At 41.1% G+C, this 26,423-nt stretch overlaps 1 pseudogene; it reads left to right on the top strand.

Annotated features, from left to right (window-relative positions):
* Nucleotides 1–11,078: 11,078 nt before the first annotated feature.
* On the top strand, nt 11,079–13,545 carry LOC101658223 (annotated as a pseudogene).
* Nucleotides 13,546–26,423: the final 12,878 nt, after the last annotated feature.

The following is a 26,423-nucleotide window of genomic DNA, read 5'->3' as shown; positions in this document are numbered from 1 at the left end:
CAGGAAGAAGACCATGCACTTGAGGCTATACAACATTGAGGCAAGGCTGTGAGAAATCAATGGGCCGCCACAGGAATGGAAGGAGAACCTTGTGGAAAATCAAGTTAAGACCAGGGGAGGGGAGTATTTTGGAGGAGACACTGATAGAACTTTTGGTGAGGATGACAGGTAAATGGGGAGAGGTAACCTCACATCGGGAAGGGATAGTAAACAGTGATTGTAGGGAACCTCAGGGAATAGTGGACCAGATTTTATGTTCCTGGGTAGACACTATGAATGTTTCTACCCAACCCTCGGTGAACCACACTATGGCCTAAGCCCTGTGATGACCTTGGACACTGACCTTGTAGGCAGCATGACATAACCCAGGGGCTACACCAGAGGGACTCAAATTAAGAGACCCGACTGAATGAACTGACTCCTACTTTGAAGCTGCCTGTATCTTTGGCCTGGGATTGGGGTACTTGGATGGGAGAGGAAGCAGAGTGGCCACCCCAGGACTGTGGAAGTGGTGGTCACTGGACTTTGTGGGGAACCCTTGGCTTGGTTGGTGTCCAATAAAAAGAGACCGAGAATCACCATATATTTAGTACCTCAGTGCCCACCCCCACCCACCCCTTGCATTGATATGACAGGTTTTGATCTGTTGGGCAGGGGTCTGCACTTGTAAGAATTGATTCAGGAAATTTCCCCCTGGCACCACTCTGCATGCTTAAGATACACAGAGTTTAATTGATTGGGCGATCCAACTGTGCAGGGCAAGGACTCATGGGTTGTGGCTCATGGTGGAACTGTGCTCTCATAGACGCCTCACACAGTGTCGGGAGTGCTGTGTCACTGGGGAAAATTGCTTATGTCATAATGCAATCACCTTATACCCCAAGGGAATGATTGACAATGTCTTATTTTTTTTGTTTTATGCCTTTTTCCCCCTTGCCTTTTGTTAGTTTGCTGTTTGGCTAGTTGGCTTGTTGCTGGTGTTGTAGTTAGTATTATGGGGTTTTGATTTTGTCACAATACGACCACCAAATAAACCAGAGTCATGCATAGCTTGTGGACAAGCAGATGGATTCCGGGCTCCCACTGAACTCTAGCCTCAATCCAAGAACAGTTCATTCTGATAACATGGCCCTGCTTGGTACACGTCTTCATGAAATGATCACTGAAGATAACGGTGCTATAGCCAAATGTGGTGAAGAAAGCAGATGGTACCTGGCTATCAATTGGAAGTGTCTGGGGTCTTTTAGACTTTTAATCAAACAAGCAGTCACCTAAGTGAGGAGTCAACTAAGTACACATGGAACAACATACCAGCTTGTGTGATCCAAAGATGACAATAGCAAAATCCATACAAAGGGGAAAATATCAGAGCTTACATTGTGACACCCATTTGGTAGAAGACTATAGAGGATGGTGGGAACTCCAAAGTCATCTGCAGAGTATCTAGTCAGATCAAGCCTCTGACAGATCCCCTCCAACCACAGGCAAGGGTCTGGAACAGCTTTACTATCCGACAGAGAGCACTGTAAACTTGAGTGTGCGGAATCTAACTGATACATGGTCAGTTGATCTCCCTCTTGACCCAACCTGCACTTGTTCTATGCTCAAATATTTGTTGGTTGTTCCATGACAAAAAATTTCTTCCCTGGCTTTTAAAATGTTGATGGTGGTCATTTCTTTCTTATTCATTATTTGTATTTTTATCTCTAAATATTATTATTTTATTCTTACCATTTTATTTTGTTTTTGTCTTTTTATTAATCATTTTATTAGGGGCTCGTACAACTCTTATCACAATCCATACATACATCAATTGTGTAAAGCACATTTGTATATTCATTGCTCTCATCATTCTCAAAACATTTGCTCTCCACTTAAGCCCCTGGCATCAGGTCCTCATTTTTTCTTTTCGCTCCCCCCTCCCCCCTCCCTCATGAACCCTTGATAATTTGTAAATTATTATTTTGTCATATCTTACCCTGTCTGACGTCTCCCTTCACCCACTTTTCTGTTGTCCATCCCCCAGGGAGGAGGTCACATGTAGATCCTTGTCATCGGTTCCCCTTTCCAACCCACCCTCCCTCGACCCTCCCAGTATCGCCACTCACACCACTGTTTCTGTTGGGTTTCCTGGTTTCTAAAGCACAGAAAGAGTAGATGCATAGAGCTAATAACTGATGGTGTGGTTTATAGGGGAAGTGGGAATGGAGGAGGGAAATAGGGAGGGTGAGGGGATTTGGGGAGCAAACAATGAATGCTAATGGGGGAAGGGAGCACTAGAACAGATTGTGATTATACAACTCATTTTAAAAGTGATTTAACCATGGAAGGATATGAGATGTGAATACTATAACAAGAAAAACACGAAAGAAACCAAACGTTCAATCGTTTCCATAGGTGAGGGGCAAGAGTTGTTGCACAGGGGTCATTGAATGTATGTCAATGATGGTAGAATCATTTAGAAAAGGATATCAATAATGGTTGTACAACATGAAGAGAATCATCATTGACATTGAATTATACACTAGAAGGTGTAGAATTGGAGAATATCCTGTTGTGTATATTTTGTCATAATTAGAGAAAAAACAAATGAATACAATGGCTACAAGTAAGAAGAAATGTTCTAGAATTGAATACGATGACAATTGTGTGACTGAGTGTTTGCATTGTATGACATGTGGATGAAGTGCTAATAAATTTGTTAGGAAAGAAAGGAAAATGTTATGGATGAATCTGACTACCACCAAAAAGGAAGAGCTAGGACAGAGTGTGTCCTTTGGGCCTCCCCCCCAGGGTCCCTGCACCAAGAATCTCCTAGATCCAGGATACAATTGATACCAAGATACATGACGATCTCCACGGAACATCAGGCCCACAGATGTTGAAAGGAGATGAGACCTTACCTCAAGAGCAGAGAGCTAGTTTCCGATTAGGTGAGAGGGTAAATTGTTGTTGTTGTTGTTAAAGTAAAAAACAAAAGAAAAACAACTTTGTGGAGCAGCTCTCTTGCAGCCACAGTCGCCAGGAGTCAGAACAGACACAGAGCAGAAAGAGAAATGTAATAGTGAGAACTTGCCACTTGAGTTGCAAGTGACAGAAGCCTATCTTGAAACCGTTTAAGAAAAGTAGAGGATTTACTGGAAGACCCTGGGCTAGCTCACTGCATCAAAGAAAGGGTTGCAAAAATCAGGCCATTTCAGGAAACCTTGGATCTAAAGCGAGCACTTTCTCCATTAAGTGCCCCCAACCCCAACCCCTGGACACTGGTGGCACGGTGGTCAAAGCCCCAGATACTAACCAAAAGGTCAGTACTTGGAACCCATTAATCATTCCTGGGGAAAAAGACTTAGGGTTCTCATTCTGTGAAGATCAGCATATGGAGTGGTTTACTCTGTCCTATAAGGTGGCTATTAATTGGAATTGATTTAATAGCAACTTGTCCATTCTCCCCTCATTCCAACACACACAGACACACACATACACCTCATTTTTCATCTATTTTGTCTCTGTTTACCTTTATTCTTTACTGTTTCAAGCAGCCACTGCCAGATAGGAACTTCCTTTAAACCCACTGACATTGAGACGGTTTTGACTTCAAGCCACACGGAATAACAAGGAATGAAGAAGAACCCTGGTGCATTTCTAGATCAGTGGCTTTCTTTCTTTCTTTTTTAATTCACTTTATTGGGGGCTCATACAACTCTTATCACAATCCATCCATTCATACATTGTGTCAAGCACATTTGTGCATTTGTTGCCCTCATCATTCTCAAAACATTTGCTTTCTACTTGAGCCCTTGGTATCAGCTCCTCATTTTTCCCCTCCCTCATGAGCCCTTGATAATTTATAAATTATTATTATTTTGCCATATCTTACACTGTCGTCCTTTACATCTCCCTTCACCCACTTTTCTGTTGTCCAACCCCCAGGGAGGAGGTTATATGTAGATCCTTGTAATCGGTTCCCCCTTTCTACCCCACCTTCTCTCCACCCTCCCAGTATTGCCACTCTCACCACTAGATCGGTGGCTTTCAAACCTTTACTATAACACATTTATTGCCAACCCAGTACACACGTACATAAACAAATGTGGCTCAAATATTTGTGTATAATATCACAGGGACATACACCAATAAAGGTTTCTTTTCACTCAATTGTTCATAGGTGGGGTATGGTCAGCTGATTTATGCTCCGCTGACATTGGCAGAGTCTGCCCATGTATCTGTGGTTGGCTTGGGGTTGACTGATAAAGGCTTAGTTTGGCCGGGTTGCTTAGCTGGAATGGGTTGGATCACTGCGTCTCTTGTCCACTTACTGGAATCTGTGAACTACATATTATTCGAATGGGAATTACTGGCATGACAAAAGTAAGTCTTATTGCAGAAAATTCCTCTAACCCTTTGATCATGTCACATGTCTAATAACCCATGAAAAGCTCAAAATCAAGGGCAGGAAAGTATGCTCAGGACATGGATATGCGGGGCCATGGATATTACTGAACAATTATCTAAACTATTACAAATACATGAGGATGAGTAAATAAGGATTGCTACAAAATCCTAGAAACACCAATCAAAATGCTGAAATGTGAAGCTATGGTTTCCAGCATACCCTCCATCTTGGTGCATATCTTGCCAACCCTTCCTTGAAGAATTCTGGACTCTTCCATTTACACCCATCAAAATGGCAATTTTGACATTCATGAAAGGCTCAAATTGTGTTCCTTTCGAATATTCTTTGAGTTTGTGAAACAAAAAAAGAAGTCTGAAGGGGCAAGATTGGGGCTGTAGGGCGAGTGGGATAAGGTTTTCCAATTAAATATTGTAGGACAGCCTTTGCTACACTTGAAGAATGAACAGGTATATTGCCATAATGAGAAAAAATATTCCTCAGCACAAATTTGCTGGCCTCTTTTTCACCAGTGCAGTTTTCAATATTCTTAAAATTTATTCCTGGTAAGCCCTAATGATTGTACTATGTCCTTCAAGACTATCATTTTGGAATCCCCAAAAACTGTCATCATAATTTGCTGAGCTGACCTCTCAGTCTTGAATTAAATTGGTCCAGAAAATCCCCTGGGAAGCCTCTATTTTGATAGGATATGGATAAAATTTTTGAAGGCACCCAAAAGAGACTAAACTAGATCAGTTATTAAGAGAACTTGTCTGTAGCCAACCCTTGACTACAGAAACATATTTAAATATATTTTGTTTGGAAGCATGTATGAATTAGAATCATAGAATTAATATTTTTATATACCTGATATTAACAAATAAATCAAAAGTTTCACCAAATAATTCTTACCAAAAAGTTTGAGGCATGTTCATATTTTTGTTCATCTCATTTTATTTAGTTGGTTAAGACTAACTTCATTGATTTAAAATCACAAATCAGAATCAGAAATGTATCAGGGTTATATCCTCTCACCATACTTATTCAATCTGTATGCTGAGCAAATAATCAGAGAAGCTGGACAATATGAAGAAGAATGCATCATCAGGATTGGAGGAAGGCTTATTAACAACCTGTGATATGAAGATACACAACTCTGCTTGCTGCAAGTGTGGAGGACTTGAAGCATTTGCTGATAAAGATCAAATATCACCACCTTCAGTATGGAGTAAACCCAATGAAAAGAAAGCCCAAATCCTCACAATTTAACCACTAGGCAACATCATGATAAATGGAGAAAAGATTGAAGTTCTTAAGGATTTCATCCTGCTTGGATCCACAATCAATGCTCAGAGAAGCAGCAGTCAAGAGATCAAAGGGTGCATTGCATTAGGTAAATCTGCTGTACAAGATTTCTTTAAAGTGTTGAAAAGCAAGGACTACGATGCTTCCGACCCAAGCCCTGGTATTCTAATCACCTCGTATGCATGTGAAAGCTGGACATTGAATAAGGAAGACAGAAGAAAAATTGATGCACTTGACTGGTGTTGATGAAGAATATTGAAGGTACCATGTACTGCCACAAGGACAAACAGACCTGCCTTGGAAGAAATGCAGCTAGAATGAGGTAAGTATGGTGAGACTTGATCTCACATACTTTAGGTATGTTATCAGGCATGTTATCATACTTTAGGTATGTTATCAGTGGCCCGTCCGGGGAGAAGGACATCGTGCTTGGTACAGTGGAAGGGCAATGAAAAAAAGGAAGGTCCTCAATGAGGTGGACTGACACAGTGGTGGCAACAATGGGCTCCAATATAAGAACAGTGATGCGGTAGCAGGTCCAGGTGGTGTTTTGTTCTGTGGTCATTAAGAGTTGGAACCAACTCAACAGCACCTAATAGCAACATCGATTTCAGTATCTTTATTTGGTTAGTAATTTTAAAAACTGCGCTTTAGACAGATACTACCCGGTGGCACAATGGTTAAAGTGCTCAGTTGCTCCCTGCAAAGTAGTTGTTTTGAACCTACCAGCCATTCCAGAAAGGTAGAGCAGTTTGCTTCCATAACGTTTTACAGCCTTGTAAAGCCTATAGGACTAAATTTTCAGCAAGATGGCAAACTAGGCAGACATGTTACCCAAATCTTCTACAAGAAAGGCACAAGAGACCAAATCAAATAGTCACAGACACTAACCTTGTAACCCTGAGCTTCAGAGGAAAGGATAGAGAAGTGGATTGATTACTGCCTAGAAGAAGGTAAAAAAAGAGAGAAGAGATAGGTGAATTGTCAGCTATACTGAACTTTTGCAAGCAGCATGTAATTGAAACAGTGACCTAGCACTCCAGTGGCTGGCAACAAAAAAGGTGGAACCATCCCGTGTTCCAAGTGACCCAAAGAGTGACCAGTCTCACCCACCCCATGGCCAATGACATCCTCCCCTCCCTACAAAGCAGCCCAGCCTGAGGTTGTGGGTCTTATGCTGGGTTCACCACCCCCACATCTGAAGGCAAATGAATCCCCACTTACCTGCAGAGGAGAACACACATTGCCAGGTTCTTGACCATGCCTCGATGGGTGGGAATTCCTTCCATTACCAGTTATCTGCCCCAGCTGCCCTCTGGGCTGGAAAGAATTCCTTTCAGTAAACAGCACTCTGACCATAGCATCTTCTGAGTCTGCATACATTGTTTCTGGATCAGGTGCACTGATTCCAAATAACATATAGATCAGAGGAAAGGGATGACTTCAGATTTTCTTCACCTTCTTTCTTACTTCTCCAGTCCTGTTGCATTCCTTTCCTTATTCTTCATGTATGGCCTTTCTTTGTACTTCAAACCAGTACCAAGTGCCATGGAGTCAACTCCAACCTATGGTGACCCATGTGTACAGGGAGAACTGGGCTCCACACAGTTTTCCATGGCTGATTTTTAGTAGATCACCAGGGCTTTCTTTCAATATGTCGATGACAAGAGTCAAACCTGCAATCTTTTAGTTAGCAGTTGAATGTGTTAACAGCACTACCCACGGACTTCTTACCTCATACACAAACCACAAAATCACAAACCATCAAACCCTATACCAACAAATTATAACCCAAGCCTCTGCTTCCGCTTCTGTTGCAGAAGTCTTTGCCTCCTATGATATGGAAATTGTGGATGGTCACCACAGCTAGCAACAGCAACTCATGGTCACGAGGAATAACCAGAAGGAGATCCTTCTGGTTGGTCAGTAAGCTTAACTCAGTCTCTAATCTGGCTATTCAGCTTGCAGATTTATACCTCTCTGGGGTATGGCTTGGGAACCCCTTCTTAGTATCTTGGTAACAGCTGTCTTTTATTCCAGCGAGTGCTGTGGTGACCAGATTTCTACACATTCCTTCAGCTTTCAGTAGGCACACACTGACATGCATTGCCTCACATGCCATGTGGACTTGGTGCTTTAACTCCATGGTGACTTAGGTGTTCATGCTCATGGAAGCCAGAAGTACCGAGTTTATACCCATTTGGGTTGACATTTAAGCAATAGGAGATGGGATTTAAGCAATACTCCCTCCCTTCTGCCCTAATAGATAGTCCCGCGATTACCAATTTTAGGGGGCTCTCTGAAACCCCACTGGATCTAGTCATCTGTAACCCATACTGGTGGCCAAGTTGAGAGAGGATCTTGAGCTGATTTCCCCGAGCCTGCTTCCTTTCCCCAATACCTCACTCCTGCTTCTTGGTTCACATTCCTCAACAGAAATCATCTTGGTTTCAGGATTTGCTTTTTGAGGAACTGAGCTAAGACAGCACATACCTTTCTTCCATTCGTCCCTGTGAAATTCTTACCAACCTTTTGGGAAACCCTCACACAGGCACTGGGTTGAATCTGATTCCTTGGATTCATCCCTCATTAGTACAAGTCCATATCAGAACCATTTAACCTGACCTGGTGCCCTATGGCTCCAGCAGCATAGTCTGTGGTGATTACTGACACCCATGTGCCACAGTTTCTTTTATTTTTTGGAGGCGAGTGGGGGATGGGATTTGCTATGCTTGCTTTTGACATAGGTCCAAGACAGGTATAGGACTTGTGAGTCAGGTTATTCCTTTGGTCGACATGTAAGTGTACATTATACAACTGTTGCTCTACTGCTGCACCAAATGAGGCAAACACGAGCACGCAGACTGGCCGTGGCACACGCTTCTGAGTGATTTTCAGTAAGCTGATCCTTCTGGTGCTCATGGGATTGGCTAATCCCCTCCCTGTGAGTGGATATGGGGTTCAAGAACTTGGATGTAATAAACAGAACATGACAAAGGGATGGGACAGCATTTTCAATATTAGATTATAAAAGATTTTGTCTTGTTCACACATTTTTTTTCCGGCTCTTCTCGCCTGCGTGCTCTGATGAAGCCAGCTGCTATGTTATGAACTGCTGTGGGAGAAACCCAGGTGGCCAAGAGTCGAGGCTGGCCTCTGGCAAACAGCCAGCAAAGAACTGGGGCCTTCAGCCTAATAATCTGTGAGAAACTGAGCAGCTGAGGGAGCTTGGAATCAGATCTTCACACGCACTTTCACTTTGAGATAACTGCAGCTCCAGCCAACAAACACCTGGACTGCAACCTTGAGAGACCCTGCGCCAGAAGGCCCAGGTAAGCCGTGTTCTGATTTCTACCCTGCACGCACGCACGCACGCACGCACGCACGCACGCACGCACCCTTGTGAGAGACCCTGCGCCAGAGGGCCCAGGTAAGCCGTGTTCTGATTTCTACCCTACACACACACGCACGCACACACGCGCACACACCACACACTAAGTTTTGAGGCCATTTGTTACCCAGCAGATAACTAATACAATTAATTTTTTGAGACAGTGCAACCTACAACCACGATGACGACGAGAACATATCTTCTGACGACACACAGAGAATTTGAAAAGGCTTGTTTTCTCCACACCACCCTCCTTGGAGTCAGTTTATTTATGTCCTTGTGTGCTTTCCTTTGAGGGTCTCTGTTCACTGCTGTCATCAAAGTTGGTGGTTCAAGTTCAGTCCGAAAGGCCTGGTGATGTACTTTCAAAAACTCAACACACTGAGAAGCTTCTTGAGACTAGTTCTGCTCGGACAGAACGGGGTCAGCAGAAAGAGTAATTCTGGGAGTGAGGGCAATAGGAAAACAGCAATTCACACTGCCTGGTTCAGGTAAATGTGCTAAGAATTTTTGGAGTAAGCAGAGAAGGAAAAACTTGGGGAAAGCTTCCAGATGTGCTTTCGGCTCAGGAATATTTTTATGAAGTTTAAAATAATTTCTTCTTAGTATTTTCTTCAAAGGACACAGTAAAGACTTAAATTTGTATTTTAATTAACTGAGGTCGTTGAATTTGTGTTTCTTTTAATGCTTGTATTGAACTATAAGTCTACCTTATTTTATGTGGGTTGCACTTAACTTTGAAGTTAGTAAATGCAATATTGGCTTTTAAATTCTAATATTCCAGTATACCATGATATTTTAAGCTACCAGAAAGCTGGTGTTTTCGGTTGGAAAAATATTTTAAATTCTGAGAATTCACCAGCTCCTGCATTTTGCCTGTTTTCCATTTCCAAAGAGCGTCTGGTGACACAATGGTTGAAGTGTCTGACTGCAAACCTCAAAGGTCAGCAGTTTGAACCTCTCAGTTGCTCTGAGGGAGAACGATGTGACAATCTGTTTTAAATAAAGATTTGTAATCTTGGAAACCTGTAGGGCCGTTTTACTCTGATTTACAGGGTTGCTGTTAGTCCGAATCAACTTGATAACAATGGGCTTGGAATTTTATACCCGTTGCCACTGAGTTTATTTCAACTCATTATACTTTCTAATCAAATGGTTTTTAATTGTTGTAGTAATCTACAACTGCTATCACAGAAACACCGAGGGGCAGCTTTAACAACAGAAATGAATGTTCTCACTGTTCGGGAGACTAGAACTCTCAATTCAGGGCGCCAGCTTTAGGCCCAGCTTTCTCTGCCACTCAGGTGAAAGGTCTTTGTCTCTTCTGAGCTTCTGCTCTCGCGCCATCTTCTCGTGGCTCGGCATCTCTCTTCCCAAGCCTCTGCTTCTCTTGATTGTCTGATCAGTCTCTTGAGTATCTCAAGAGATCGATTTAAACACCCCCTATACTAGCCCTGCCTCATCAACACAACAAAGCCAACCCATTCCCAAAGGGGATTATAACCACAGGTTAGTATTTATAACATAGATTTTGGCGGTGGGGTGGGGACGGGAAGGGGGGCATAATTCAATCCATAAAAGTTTCTTAGATGACCTTCCTCTACATTGCCATGACCTCCAAGAGGAAGAATGGGTGACAAGGAACAAAGAAAGGCTTCTATTGGCAGAATAATTCCTTTTTGAGTTCAAGGACCTTTTGAGCAAATCGAATACAAAACTCCTGGCATTGAAGCCCTTCCAGGAAACGTCACTGAACTCTTCCTCGTGAAATTAAGGAAGTTGAAGCAGAGCCGCACATGTTCCTTAGGAGGGAAGAACAGCCTGCTAGGCTATCAATAAAATGATCACAACTTTTTATTGAATAAAAAGTTATTAAAAATACTAACTTGATCATGGCTTAGGGGGTTCTCAATGACTGTTAAGCGTGAGAGAAAATGTTGGAGCTCTGGTGTCAAGTAGGGTTGAGGATGGCAAACAACACGCATCTGGATGGGGCTGCCGGGAGACTGGTGGCCTAACCCTTCTCAGAAGGACGGACCTCGCCTGGCCCCGCCAGCTGCACTGCCCTTCCTGAGCACTGGCCGCTGTCGTCCCTCTCGAGCTCAGAGCCATACCATCTGCACGGTGTGTGACATTTTCTACCTCCACCTGGGAGGCATGGAAAGCCACATTTACCAGTTTTCCCAGTTCCTGATTGAAGGAGGGCACAAACTCTCAATCGCCACCTCCACTTAGGGAAACTGGAAAGGCATCCATTACCAAAGTCTATGATTTGTCCCTGACAATCATGTACAACCAGTCGACAGCCACGACCCTCTTCCACTGCTCAGGCACGTATGTGTTTGGGAGAGGGTCACGAACATCCACTTCCATAGCTTGTTTTCCGCCTTGGGGCCCCAGACAGTCTTCACAAACCATTATCCCAAGTTTGGGTTTGCTGGTGCCAGCTTGGTGCTAACCAACAAGCTCTGGCTGTGTCCCTCTACGACACAAACCACATCACCCGTGTCTCTTACACAAGCAAGGAGAGCACCATACACAGAGCAACACTGAACCCCCGGAGGTTGTGTCTGCCCTCCTAAGTGCAGTAGATCCTACTAACCCCACTCCCAACCCATTTCGAAGGCACGGCAGCTTGGTGAACATGGTCATCAGTAGGCTTGTTTATAGAAAAGGGACTGACTTGCTTAGTGGCATAATCTCTGAACACTGTCAGAAATGTCCAGATTTGAACTCCATGCTTAGGGGAGAAGGACCAAAGAGAATCATCTTGGAAGAAGTGCAGCAAAGATACCAGCAACACGACAGGGTGCGTCTCTGGGGGAGCTTTAGAGCCCCAGGATATTCGAAATTTTGGTTCAAGGTCATACTTTTCTTTTTAAATATAAACCTTTATAGAAAATTGTGACAAATTTCATTCTTACATGAGAACTGGGTTTATAGATTTAGGAAACACAAATTTCCCTCATGTACACATATATGATGCTATAATACAGTAGTTCTCAACCTGTGGGTCGTGACCCCTTTGGGGGTCGAACGACTCTTTCACAGGGGTGGCCCGATTCATAACAGTAGCAAAATTACAGTTATGAAGTAGCAACAAAAATAATTTTATGGTTGGGGGTCACCACAACATGAGGAACTGTATAAAAAGGGTTGTGGCATTAGAAAGGTTGAGAACCACTGCTATAATAGAATATAAAATATATATATTTCCCAATGGTGACATTGTTCTATGCATATCATAGTGTTTTTTTCTTACTTTTACTGGGGGCTCTAACGTATCTTATCACAATCCATACATTCATCCAGTGTGTCAAGCACATTTGCACATAGGCCACCATCATCATTTTCAAAGCATTCTCTTCCCATTGAGCCCCTGATATCAGCTCCCCATTTCTTCCCCTCCCTCATAAACCCTTGATAAGTTATAGATTATTATTTTCATATCTTACATCGTCCTCCATTGGTCCTCACCCATTTTCCCATTATTCGTCCCCCTGGGAGGGGGTTATAGATTGATCCTTGTGATTGGTTCCCCCTTTTCCCCCCCACCCTCCCCTAATCCTCCTGGTATCTCTACTCTCAATGTTGGCCAAGAGGGGTTTATCTATCCTGGATTCCCTGTGTTGCTGCCTCTTAACTGTAGCAGTGTGTATGTTCTGGACTAATTAGATTTGTAAAGTAGAATTAAGGTCATGACAGTGGGGGGAAGGAAGCACCAAAGAACTAGAGGAAAATTGTGTGTTTCATCGGTGCTATACTGCATCCTGACTGGCTCCTCTCTTCCCTGTGACCCCTCTGTGAGGGGATATCCAATTGTCTACAGATGGGCATTGGGTCTCCACCCTATAACCCCCCCGCCCCATTCACATTGGGTATGATTTTCTTCTGGGTCTTAGATGCCTGATACCTGATCCCATCAATACCTCATGATCACACAAGCTGGTGTGCTTCTTCCATGGACATATTTTTCTTTATACTTCCCTTACCAAAGCATCCTGCATGGCGATCATGGAAGCAGTCAGTTGTGGTTTACAGGTTGTAAGTATGAGGGTTGGTAGAATTCTTGAATAATGGCCAGAAAAACTTACTATTTTAGGTGAGCCTTTGCAAAATCTGTGTGTCAAGACCTGGAAAAGGCCATTTTTCAACTGAAATCAGGAACACTCACTGCCCACCTCAGAGAATATCCACAACATAGCCAAGACTTCCTACATGTGGAGGAATATTGTGGAGAGGACCCAAAAAGTGTGTGACCAGGTGGCCTGCGAAGCTGTGTTACCCACAGACAAATGACTGGATCGACCCCTCTCTCACTGTGGCCCCATAACCACCTGTATTTTTGCCTTTCTGGCTGTCTTCACCTTCCTCTTCCTCATTTTTTCTGGATTCCATCACTGATGTTGCCATAGATGCCTCTGGACCTCAGGGGGCCTGGACTCCTCGCCAGTGAGGTCACAGTAAAAAGGAGTCCCGAATAACGAGGCTTCTAAAACCAGAGAGAAGGAGGCTGGAGCAGTACGATTTGGAAGATGGGGGTAGTTCTAGGGAGACTCTTGCAAAGAAGTTTAGTGGCTGTTGTTAAAGATATTTTAGTAAGTTCTGCTACCCCTTTTTATCATCCAGCGTTTTATTTTGAGGAGAGGAAAAAGAATGCAAACCCTGAATGTAGAAACTCTTTGTCCTTGTTTGAGAGGTGAGAGAAAACATGGATGCCGTTAGGGCGTGCAACTTCTCAGACACTGAAACACAGCCCTCTAGCCGAGAGCTTTGGGCATTCCATTTTGGGAGCTTGGGGTGTGTGTAGAAGGGCCAAATGTTTTCTGGGTCTTTTTGGGCCAGTTTTTAATGTTACACCATTCATTAGAGATTCACTAGATGCTTACAAGTTTTCTTTAGGGAAATACAATAACTATCTGTGCTAGGCTAAGTCCAGTTCTTAAACCTTTACAGGGGATGCTCAGTAAACATCTCATCACCAGCAGGTTTTTCTTGTGAGATGGTCCATTCATTATCAGTGTCTTTGGAGCACCTGCTCTGTCAGATCATTAAGCTGGATACTTGCTGCTGGCGAAGGACACGAGAAGCAGCCCCTCTTTGCTTGGTACTTGTGGCAGTTACATAATCTATTGTCAATTTGAGACTTAGTGGCAGGATGGAGTCTAGCCTGTCAATCAGGTCGCAGCTTGATGGCCTATTTGGAGGCGCTAAGGTGATAAATAGCTCCGTGGAGGCAGGACACATGCTCACCCCAAGCAAGACATTACTGATGACAGTGAGCCAGTTGGAGCTATGCTGATGCAGCCAGAGCCTCGAGTTGGAGGAACCACATGGAGACCCACGCCAGCACTGAGATGCTTACACTGCCACTGGAGCCACAAGATTTTCCACCCACTGGCCTGGGATCTTCCTGCACTAGGCGCCATTGCATGTACTGGGTGAGTCTGAAGAGGAATTTATATACTGGTACTGGGCATATGGGCTAATATCAAACTTATACAGATTTTATCTGGACTGGGCTGGGATATTTTCTTAATGTACAATTACTCTTTACATAAAGCTCTTTTGTATACACGTATGAGTGTCTATGAATTTGTTTCTCTAGTCTACCCAGGACTCAAACAGCTGATTTTATAGCACAAATCCTTGTCATGCCCAGGTGTAAATAAATAGCTGCCATGCCCCCAGTGTCTTGCTGAATCTGAGCACTTTGTTGATTCAGTTGTACAGGTTTGCCTAGGGAGGGCCTTTGTCATCAGCTTTCTTTAGACGACATCTTACAGTTAGGACTGATGTTTATTGGGCAGAGAAATTCCACATCTTTCGGTCCATGAGTTCATCTTCTGTAACTGTCTTCTTGCGTTCGGAGCAGAATGTGCAAGCTATGCGATCCTGTAGTCAGCTGCTAGTCCACACTTGGGCACAGTCTTTCCCCTTCTCTTGTGGCCATACTGATGTTGATGAGTATTGTTGTGTGCAAAGACATACCCAGTATTTCCTGTTGATCTCACCCCGCATCAGACCTTTGTAGAACATAGTCTCTCATGGGGTGAACATTGTTACTTATGCAGATACGGTTGTCTAAAGCCATGGGTTTTTGGACCCCGACTTTGTTGGCCATGCAATGTGTCCAGGATTTGTTCTTGGGGCACTTGTCAATTTTGTTTTGTTGCTACAAGACTGGGCTCGGAAGGGTGAGACACTTGTGGGTGGACGAGGTGAATTCTGTTAGTATAGTGAGTCAGCTAATGTTAGCATGCACAAAACTTCTTAAAAGTACCTTTACCATGACCATAAGCAGTTGTCATGAATATAAAAGAGGTTGTGTTTTGTGTGTATGAAAACAACAAATATAAGAATGTGACCTGTAGAATCTAGGAATTAGAATGTCTTTTTTTTTTTTTTTTTTGTAAATGAAAATGATTTTCCTTGGATTTGTGTGTGTGTGTGAATAAATGGAAAGTAAATTTGTTGGGCTTCTGGAGATCATCGTTTCAAGCTTCCTGGATACCTTACTTGGAATGCAGTGGTGCACTGGTCAGTATGTGAAACCATGTTTGTGCGACTTCTACTTTAATATTATCCAAAACTGCACTTGGACAGCTGATGAATTGAAACATGCTTCATGTCCAAAAATAAATCCCCAAATAGCATTTTGACAAAAAGAAAAATAAAATATTGGAAACAGAGAGTGTTGATGACCATATAACACGAGAATGTAGCTATTGCCGAGTTGTACATATAAAAGATGTTGAAATGACCATTATATTTTATCACAAAAAAGCAAAGCAAAATCTCCTCAGTGTGTGTGTGTGTGTGTGTGTGTGTGTGTGTAAGAGAGAGAGAGAGAGAGAGAGGCAGAGAGGATCATTTGAAGTGGAATAAAAGGAAAATATCTGCCATTAGCTAATAACCATGTTGTCCCCTTGAAACTAGTATGAAATTAGAAAGCTTTTTTAGCAGCTTGAAAAAAATGCCACAAGAATAAATCACTACCTGACAATGACCAGTTGACATAAAAAATACTTCTGTTTAAGAGATCATGATTTAATTTTCATGATTACTTTTAATTTTTAAATTTATGTATTGTTTTCTTTAATAAGTTTGTAATGATTTATTAATTTTGTGTACTAATAACTGAGATTTGATGGTTTATATTTATTGCTTGACTTATTTCAATGCTAGTTCAGTTCTTATTTTGTATACAAAATGAACTCAATACCTACTCCTCTGCTTTTAGTGTATGGACTCCAAAAGCCAAGAAGAAAATGCTAGTACTTTCACTGTTATGTTACATGACTGTTAAATATGAACCAAATGCCCCAATGCTTGTACTATATTTATTTTTATTTTAATTCCTACAAAAAATGATCTCTAATCTTTACCATAGGAAAATTAGGGGTTTACACCCCACCCTAGGCTGTACAGACTCTATGATAGTAATCATAAAGCTTCATGGAAATTATTGTGTTGAATGTGGTGAAGAAAGCTGATGCTGCCTGGCTATTAAAAGATATAGTGTCTGGGGTCTCAAAGGCTTGAAGTTAAACAAGCGGCCATCTAGCAGGGAAGCAGCAAAGCCCACATGGAAGAAGCACACCAGCCTGTGTGATCATGAGGTGTCAATGGGATCATTTGTCAAGTATCAGAAGTCCCAAAACAAACTATCATATCGATGCTAACAAGAGTGGGGGGCGGGATCAGAGTGGAGACTCAAAGCCCATCTGTAGATAATTGGACATCCCCTCACAGAAGTGTCAGGGTGCCCTATAGCAGTGATGAAACACACCACATTCCTCTAGTTCTTTAATGTTTTGCCCCCTAACTACCCTCTACTATTATGACCCCAGTTCTGCCTTACAAACCTGGATAGACCAGAGCATGTACACCGGTACAGATAAGAGCTTTCAACACATGGAATCCAGGACAGATAAACCGCTCAGGAACAGTAATGGCTGTAGCAATACCATGAGGGCAGGGGGAAGGTCGGGATAGAGGATGGAGAAAGGGGCAACCGATCACAAAGATCGACATATAACCTCCACCCCCACACCACCACCAGAGGAATTAACAACAGAAATGTGGGTGAAGGGTGACAGTGGACCGTGTAAGATATGAAAATAATAATAATTTATAGTTTATCAAGGGCTCACGAGGTGGGAGGTTGTGAGGGGGAGAGAAGCTGATACCAAGGACTCAAGCAGAATGAAAATGTTTTGAACGACTGCCACTAGACATTTCCAGATGTTTTCATTTTCCTTAATGGAGACTCAGAAGCCCTTAAGCAATAACTCCCCATTTTTACCCTCTGGTAACCACAAATAAATTTTTGTCTCTGCATTTGCCTATTCTATAGATTTTAATTTTGAGTACTTTTGTTCTTTTGCATCTAATTTCACTCTATAAAATTCTTTCAAGGTTTATCTATATCATAGCATGTGTTAGACTGCCATCCTTTTCATAATTGAAAATACTCATATATATATATATCTCACATTTTGTTTATTTATCTATTGATGTACACTTGGGTTGCTTCCACATTTTGGTTCTTGTGAACAATGCTTCAATAAACGTTTGTGTGCAGTATCTGTTTGGGCTTCTTCTTTCAAGTCATTGGGTACACGAGTTTAGCTAGGAGTAGGATTGCTGGATTAGATGGTAATGCTATGTTTAACTTTTTGAGGAGACACAAACTGTTTTCCTGCATTAAATTATATTTCTTACAAAAAGCAGCTAAAAAACTACGAGGAAGTATTACAAATATCCAAACTATTTGGTAGTATATGAAAACATTGATCCATTTTCCACTGTTGTATAAACTGTCCCGAAGTAGGCCACAATCCCATAATTATTGTTATGCAAGTAAATGTACATTAAAATCATGGTAGATTTTGAGCATATGAAATCCTTCTATATTTTACATTTGTTCTGACCTTTTCCCACAGTCTTTTGAAGAATACCTTTTTTGTCTCGTATGAAGTATTTATGAGATGCTGATAATATGTCATAAAGTATTATTTTATAGATACACTTAAGACCCTTAAAAGATTGTTTCTTGAAATACCAATTATTTAGCTGTTTTAGTTTCTATTGCACTTATTATATTTCCTCAAGATTCTTTGGTAACAGGCTGATAAGGAAGGGCTTTAAAGTAAGAAGAAAGGTCTCTTCAACCTTGAATTTGAGGTCATTATAATTATCCATAAGGTGGGGGTGTGGGTGTCTAAGAACAAAGCTTTGTCTGTTGCTTGCTTTCATGTATTTTAACGCACTGTATACTAGGACTAAAGAACAAAAGTTCAATGAGCTTCTGACTTTTCATTAAAATTATTTGGTAAGGTTTTCCACATAAACATTTTATAACCCAGAGAATTGAGGATGTACTCTGTACATGCTGGCTTTGAAAAGCATTCTTCTAAAAACCTAAAACTTTGCTAACTGCTTCCTGGTTTTAATATATTTCTGTGCAGGGGAAAAAGATGAGGCAGTTTACATCCGGAGAGATTTACAACTTCGGAAACCCTGGAGGGGTAGGGGGTAGGGGGTAGGGGGTGGATTCTACTCTGTTCTATAGGATAGCTATGAGTAGTTATTGATTCCAGAGCAATGACTTTGATTTTTGTTTTTTGTGTGTGTGCTAACAGGAGGAAGGGCATCAAGAGATGGGACATTTACACCTTGGCAAGAGTAGTTTTTACTAGAATAATGAATTTGCCTTTACAGAGCACATTTACATTTAAAAGATAAAAGAAAATCCAGTAGAGGACCTCTACCACTCCCAGACCCATTACCTGAAGTCTATCACCATCAGTGACTTTTATTAATTATCCTGGTTTTGCATAAAGATTCTCTTTACATGGGCATTTGAAACACTGTAAAGAATGCTAGGTTAACTTTTAGAGGCAAGCAATTTAGAATACTAGAACTGAAGGCTATATTTATGAATTCTCTTTTTCTGAGGAGCAGAAACTAGTCAATGAGAGCCTGGTCAGCACAGAGGCTGGTAGAGAGAGATGGGAGATACAGGAAGCGACAGGAGATCAAGCTGTGTGCGGGATGCTCAATGCCTACACTGCTAGATGGTGGTCTGATGATGCCAGTCCAAACCAGAGAAGCCAAGTGCCTCCCATCCTCAAAGAGGATGTCAGGATTAAAGTCACCTTGTCACTCATTCCAGTTTTCATTTATCATTGCCAAACTTTCATGCCTTTGGCCCTGCGTTAAACTACTTGGCCTCTTGTTGTTGCTAACGGCCATCCAGTAAAATCTCCTCTCCGGGTGATCTCAATCACAATGAAGCAAAACACTGCCCGGTCCTGTATCATCTCCCAGCAATCTACTGAAGATTGCACTGTTGGGATAAACAGAGTTTTCAGTGGTTTATGTTTGGTAATAGATCACGGGTCTTTCTTCGTAATCCATCTAAATCTAGCTCTACTGAAACCTGTTCAGCACCATCGCAACCCATAAGGCTTCACTGACAGTTAAGTGGTAGTTACACATACGCGGTATTGACCAGAATTGAACCCCATCTACTGCACGGAAGGCATGGATCTACCACCCCCTTTCCCTTCCTAAATCATTCTATGAACCGCCAATGCCCACTTTACTGCATGTTGTTGTTAGGGGTCATCGAGCCAATTCCAACCCCGAAGAAGAACAGAATGAAACACTGCCTGGTCCTGTGCCATCTTCCCAATCGTTCCTATGTTGAGCCCGTTGTTGCAGCCACCGTGACAATTCATATTGCTGAGGGCCTTCCTCTTTTTGGCTCTCCCTTCACTTTTCTGATGTCCTTCTCCAAGAACTAGTCACTCCTGATAGCATGTTCAAAGCACATGAGTCCGAGTCTGCCTACCCTTGCCTCTAAGGAGCAGTCTGGCTGTACTTCTTCCAGGACAGATCTGTTTGTTCTTTTGTCCATGGTTCTTTCAGTCCCAGCCACTCCAAACTGGGTCAATGGGTGCACAGGGAGTTCCCCACATGACTTCCTCTCCTTTGGACCACTGGGCCCTTCACAAATTCTCAACAATCCTAGCCCAAGGGGGCTGGGCTAAGTCTCTGAAAAACTCTTTAAACTACAGGCCAGCGAATCCACGTTCTTCTCTCCTTTAGTCTCTGTGAACAAGGTCCACGGGTATCAGTGGCCAAACTGAACCTCTCTATTGCTATGTTTCCCTCACTTCCAACCAACAAGTGAATCCAGTTGGTCACTTAGCGAGCATTTCAGGATGCCTACGGGTTCCCTTTAAAGTTCAGTGCTTGTGGGAAGAGTTCCTTCATGGTTCCAGGCGTTCTCAGTATACATGCAAAACTCTTGCTCAAAATTCAAAAAGCCAAAGTATATATATATATATATATATATTTATATTTATTTATTTTTTCCCCCATAGTCTCCTATCAGCTCTTGAGGCAAGTCTTTTCAAATGCATGACATTTCAGAGTTGTAATAGTATCCCAGTTTTAAAGCAGACAATAATGACCTTCCTTCTTGGCATGTTTCTATATCTGTGCATAATTATATCAATATGGAGAAAGGTTTAGATTAGTAATATTGGACACATGCTTTTTAGAGAGGAGGATGTGTTAAGGAGAGGGTTGTGTGAACAGCAGATTTCTGCAGGGATTCGTTGTTATTTTTTTTGTTTCATTACCACATCTCTCCCACACTCCTTAACACAAATGATGCATTGCATTGGGTAAATCTGCTGCACAAGACCTCTTTAAAATGTTGAAGAGCAAGGATATTATTTTGAGGACTATGGTGCACCTTACCCAAGCCATGGCATTTTCAGTCACTTCATATGCATGTGAAAGTTGGACATTGAATAAGGAAGACCAAGAATAATTGATGAGTTTGAATTTTGGTTTTGGCAAAGAATATTGAAAGTACCATGGGCTGCCAGAGAAAATAAATGTGTCTGGGAAGAAGTGTAGCCAGAATGCTCCTTAGAGGCCAGGATGACCAGACTTGGTCTCACGTACCTTGGATATGTTATCAGGAGAGGAGACAAGACCCTGGAAAAAGACATCATGTTTGGTGAAATAGAGGGGCAGCAAAAAAAAAAAGAGGAAGATCCTTGACAAGATAGATTGACAGTGGCTGCAAAAATTGGCTCAAACATAAAACAATTGCGAGGATGACACAGGACTGGGTAGTGTTTTGTTCGGTTGTGTATAGGGTCACTATGAGTCAGAATAAACAACATTGATATGGGGAGACCTGGTAGCATAGTGGATTCCACGTTGGGCGGTTAACTTCAAGGTTAGTTGCTCACAACCACTAGCTGCTTTGTGGAGGAAAAGAAGAGGCTTTCTGCTTCTGTAAAGATCTACCGTCTCAGAAACCCATGGGGGCAGTTCTACTCTGTCCTTTAGGATCACTGTGAGTCGGAATCTACTCAGTGCCGCAGAGTGGCTTAGATATAGGGGTAAGAAAGGTACTTAGCATTTGAAACCAATAATCGAACTTAACTGAACCATGGAGTAGATTCTCAGATTGTAAATCTTTATGGGAGCAGACAGCCTCATCTTTCTCTCAGAGCTGCTGGTGGGTTTGAACTGCTTTACTTTGTGGCTAGTAGTCCAGCTCTTATCCCACACTGCCACCATTGCATTTATATAAGCATATATTTAAAGCTAAGCAGTACGATGTATGCATGAACAATTCTATGAGCAGATGGGCCTGAAGTTAATAGGAGTTATTTGACCATGGTAGGGTTTGTCATTATTTTTACTTTTCCCCTTATACATTAGGTGTTGTTCATATTTTAATAATGTATAATCTGTTTAGATAATCTAACAAAAAGTAATAAATATATTTTACTGGATATTAAACAAATTCAGACAAAAGAAGAGAGGGAAAAGGGTTCCAAGAATTAAAAGGACCCCAGAGTTAGGCGGGCTTTACAACAGCCACAAAACCAACAGTAACTCAATAACATTTTTCTGAGTTTGCCAGAATTATTTTGGTCATTATGAGAAACCACTGAGTTATGTAGATGCACCTGTAATTTGGTATATGATTAGCCTAGTTTAACTTAACAATTCTCTCAAAAAAGTAACTGATCACTGAAAACCCAGGCAACTTTTAAATTTGTGTAAATTTCAAAGCCTTACTGCTATCTCAGGTCTCTGAAGTGGGCCATAGAAATAAACTATTCACAAGCTCCCAGATAAGATATTTTTGCTTTCTTATTCTTGGGAAGCCCTATCTAAAGCCAGGGTTGTTGTGTTTTTATTTTTTTCTTTTTAAAAACTTGTTGTGAGGTAGGTAAATGGTTCAGGAGCAAATGCGTTTTCCATTCAACAATTCATACACAGTGCAGTCCTCGACATGTAATGTTATTTCTCTAACTTCTTCCCCCTTTCCTGTTTCTATTCCTCCTTCTTTTCTAACACTTCTGAATTTTGTCCTTGTGTAAATACTGCCCTTTGGATCTCAAATGGTTGATTATTCCAAGTTATTCACACCTCACTAGTGTTGTTGTTCTCCTGATAGATCTGTCAACGTTTGTCTGAAAACTTGAGCCAGGGGGATACGTTCAGCTTCATAAATATTTTCCTTTCAATACTTGTTCAGACTGTGTGTCTAACTTTCGTTTTGTACACTTTCCCCAGCATCCTCTCTCTCATACGATGATTGTTCACAAGATGAAAACAACAACAACAACAACAACAACAACAACAACAACTATGTTTGTCTATAGTCCTTTCAGTTGTTTTGAACATTTCTGAAGGGTCTGGAGGTTCATATTCGAAGGATTCTACAAGTCTTTATCCAACTATTAAGCCTAGTCTGTTTTGTGAATTTGAATTTTTCTCTACATTTTTCTCCTACTTAATCCAGGATTTTCTATTTTGAACCCTTTCAGAGTAGTTGGAAGTGGTAGCCAGGTGCCATCTAGTTCTTCTGGTCTCAGAGTTGTGGATTCTGCTGGTACATTAGTCCACTAGAGTAATACTTTCCGTGTGTCTTTGATTTTTGTCACTCGTCTTTCTTCCGGATAGGGAGAGAGCAATAATTACACCTTAGAGGGCTGCTCACCAGTCTTTAAGACCTTTTTACTGTTCTTAACACTCAAGTAACCTCATAAACAACAAGCAAATTGCCTTACCCTCCAGTTTGTTTGACTGTATAGACTGAAACTCAACCTCAGGGATAAATCATGTACTTTTTCAGGAGATTGGTCTACCCATATGTGGGTGAGACTTAACAGATCATAGAATTTCTAAAATAGTCTGACCTTCACATAGAAATATTTCTAACAGTCTTGAGAAACCTCTGTACAACAGTCTAAGGAGTCCCCTCTTTAACCAAAAAAAGGCCAATTTGCTGTCAAGCACATAGGGAGTGTATCAGTGGACCTGGGAGCACATTTATAAATGTAGATATGGAATAATTTCCTGAGTTTAGAATTTAAAAAAATTTTATGCTCCTATTTTATTTTGAACATAATAGTCAAGCTGTTGGGTCTGTTCTATGGTCCAGGTTAGTAGGAGGTCAGGCCAGTGGAACAACTATAAGCCTGTTCTCTCTACTTCAATTAAATAGACCAGGGAAAGGAAACATATGTCAAGAGCTGTGGCATCAGAGACTATGAAGAGCATTTAGAGTGCTTAGGTGTGCAGAAAAAGAATGCCAGGAGCAGGAATGCAGAGGAAAATCTACAAAGCTACAGGACCTTGAAGAAACACATCAAGTTAGTCTCAACAAGGGGAGCAAAATCAAATTGACAGATGCTTAACAATCTGAACCCATTTTCAAAATGTTTCAGTCTTACAGTGAAGGAGTCTGGAATTTACAGAGCTCCAGGAAAGTTGAGTTTCCGCCTCATATTTCACATGGGTACAATATACTGAAAAACAAACTTAAACTAAAAGTGCATGCCTCTTGTCCTCTTCCTTAATTTCTTTTCAAGAACTTAGAAAAAAAATTCATCCTCACTGTTGCATCTTAAAAAATCTCATTTGTTTAGTTCTAGATGGAGTCATATACTCCAGTCTATAAAACATAAACATATAGTCCCATTTTTAGCAACAAATTTGGCTAACTTATTCCTTGTGTCAGTAATTAGGCATCCCCATTTTAGCAACAAATGTGGCCAACTTATTCCTTGTGTCAGTAATCAGAAGGGCCAATAAGAAAATGTCAAGCAAATAAAAATGTGATTAGTGTGACAAATGAAAACAAGTCACCCAATGGCCCTTTCTCACCCTCAGGTTTTCCACCCATTATTCTTCCCTTCACAGCATGGCATTTGTCATTATATTAAAGCGATTGATTTCACATAAAAAATCCACATGCACCGTGTGCGCACATACACCCACAACATTCCAGCTTTCTTGGAGAGAGATCATGTAAAACATAGGGTAAAAATATATACCCACTTTTCAAAGGACACAAACTCAATCAAATGAACATCATGTGGCTTCAGGTTGTTTTGGAGAATCTGTGGTCTAAATTTACATTAAAGTTTTATTTCAAATACCACACTTTCACTTCCAGTTGACTGTGGTAAATGCTTTTTAAAAATTCTTCGAATTTATTTGAACTGCAGCTAAGAAGTCGTATCTGCTTCGCAAACGTGTATAATGTGTTTTTAGATTTGATTTATTTCCATTTTCTTCCAATGTCAGCCTAGGCTATTGCAGTTAACTAAAGAAGTAAAAGGATAAATTCAGTTAAAGTTGTTGTTGTCAAAATGACACTTTGTTCTCTGAGAAACAAAGACACAAATTAGAGTATTTTTATTTTAGTGAAATTCATTCTTTCCCCGCCTCCCAGGATTTAGGATGCCTAGGCCACCGAGGAGGCCACCGATCCATGGCTACCTCATGATGTCACAGGAGAACTGTGCTCTGTGGGGGTTTTCAGTGGATTATGTTTAGAAGTACACCATTCGGAGTGCATTAAACAATTCATGTATGTATGCATGTGTTTTTTAATGCCAAGGACTCAACCAGAATGGTCTCAAAAGTAGTACAATAATTCAGATTGTAATTCTTGCTTTAAAAGGCCAGGCAATAATGAGTACCAGCAGCAGTCATGTGATAGAGTAATCCTGAAAATAAATGGTAACTAGAGTGCATATCTAGTGCCTAACAAAAATTAATATCATATGGGGACACATTAATCAACCAGTCTTGTGAGAGCCAAACTTTGGGCTTCACTTCTAACCAATCCTGAGTAATTGGTGCTGGATTTTCCCTCTTACCATATACAATACCAGGCAAGATATGTTTTTGAGATTTTATTTAATTTTGGTTTTCAGCTCTTTGACTTTATTGTGATTGCACTCATTAGTCAATATGTTGCACAAAATTTGGGAATTGCCAATCATTATTCTTAGAATAATTTACCTCTTAGTCACTATGACAGTGAATGAGTCCTCTCTCGAGAGGATAGCTGGTGTTATAGTGGGCTACATTGGTGGGCTGCTAATCACAAGGTCAGCATTTCAAAACCACTAGCTAAAGATGAGGCTTTCTTCTCTCATAAAGAATTACAGTCTTGGAAACCCACAGGGACTGTTCTACTCTGTCCTATAGGGTTATTCTGAATTGGAATCCACTTGATGGTAGTGAGTAGTTCAATAATTCTGAAACTCTAATTACATTGTCAAACAGGTTTTTGAAATGATTCACTCTTTTTATCTTTTTGATCTTCAGATGGAGTAATTTCATTTAACTTCTTTCAAGTTCAATAATTCTTTCTGCCATCTCAAATAAGATGTTGAATCCATGTAGTAAATTTTTGTTTCTATTATTCTATTTTTCAACCTAGAATTTTCATTTGTTCTGTTGTATAATCTGTTCACTCACGGAGACCACGTTTTTAAAAAATTCTTCAAGCAAATATTCTATGATTTATTGAATCATATTTGTAATAGTGGCTTGGAAATCTCTGCCTTATATGTTGAGCATCTATCTGGCCATGCTTGGAATTGTTTCTATGGATTTCTTTTCTTCCTGAGTTGAACCATACTTTTGTTTATTTGCAAGACTACTAATTTTTGGTTGAAATTGGATCTTATAGGCAATACATTCTAACAATACTGAATAATTTTTAGGATTTTTTAAAACTTGTATTTTAGTAAACAATTAACTTTCCTGGGGAAAAAAGTTAATATTGTCTCATTGTACTCAGTTCAGGGCTTTGTTGGGATATTGGCAGATTTGTATTCCTGCTTTGGCATGCTCTTACTTGTGGAATTCTATTACTGCATTTCCAGCTGCTCTTTTTCCTTTGAAAAACCCTGCCCTCTGCCACCTTGGCCAAGTATGGCTTCATTTTTCTGCATCTAGAGATGTGGGTGTCTGGGGAGACAT

Source organism: Echinops telfairi, unplaced genomic scaffold (genome assembly GCF_000313985.2).
Source record: "Echinops telfairi isolate 266 unplaced genomic scaffold, ASM31398v2 ScPeMD7_7424;HRSCAF=8462, whole genome shotgun sequence".
Taxonomy (NCBI): Eukaryota; Metazoa; Chordata; class Mammalia; order Afrosoricida; family Tenrecidae; genus Echinops; species Echinops telfairi.
Note: the sequence above shows the minus strand (reverse complement) of the source record. Positions and strands in the feature narration are given on the sequence as shown.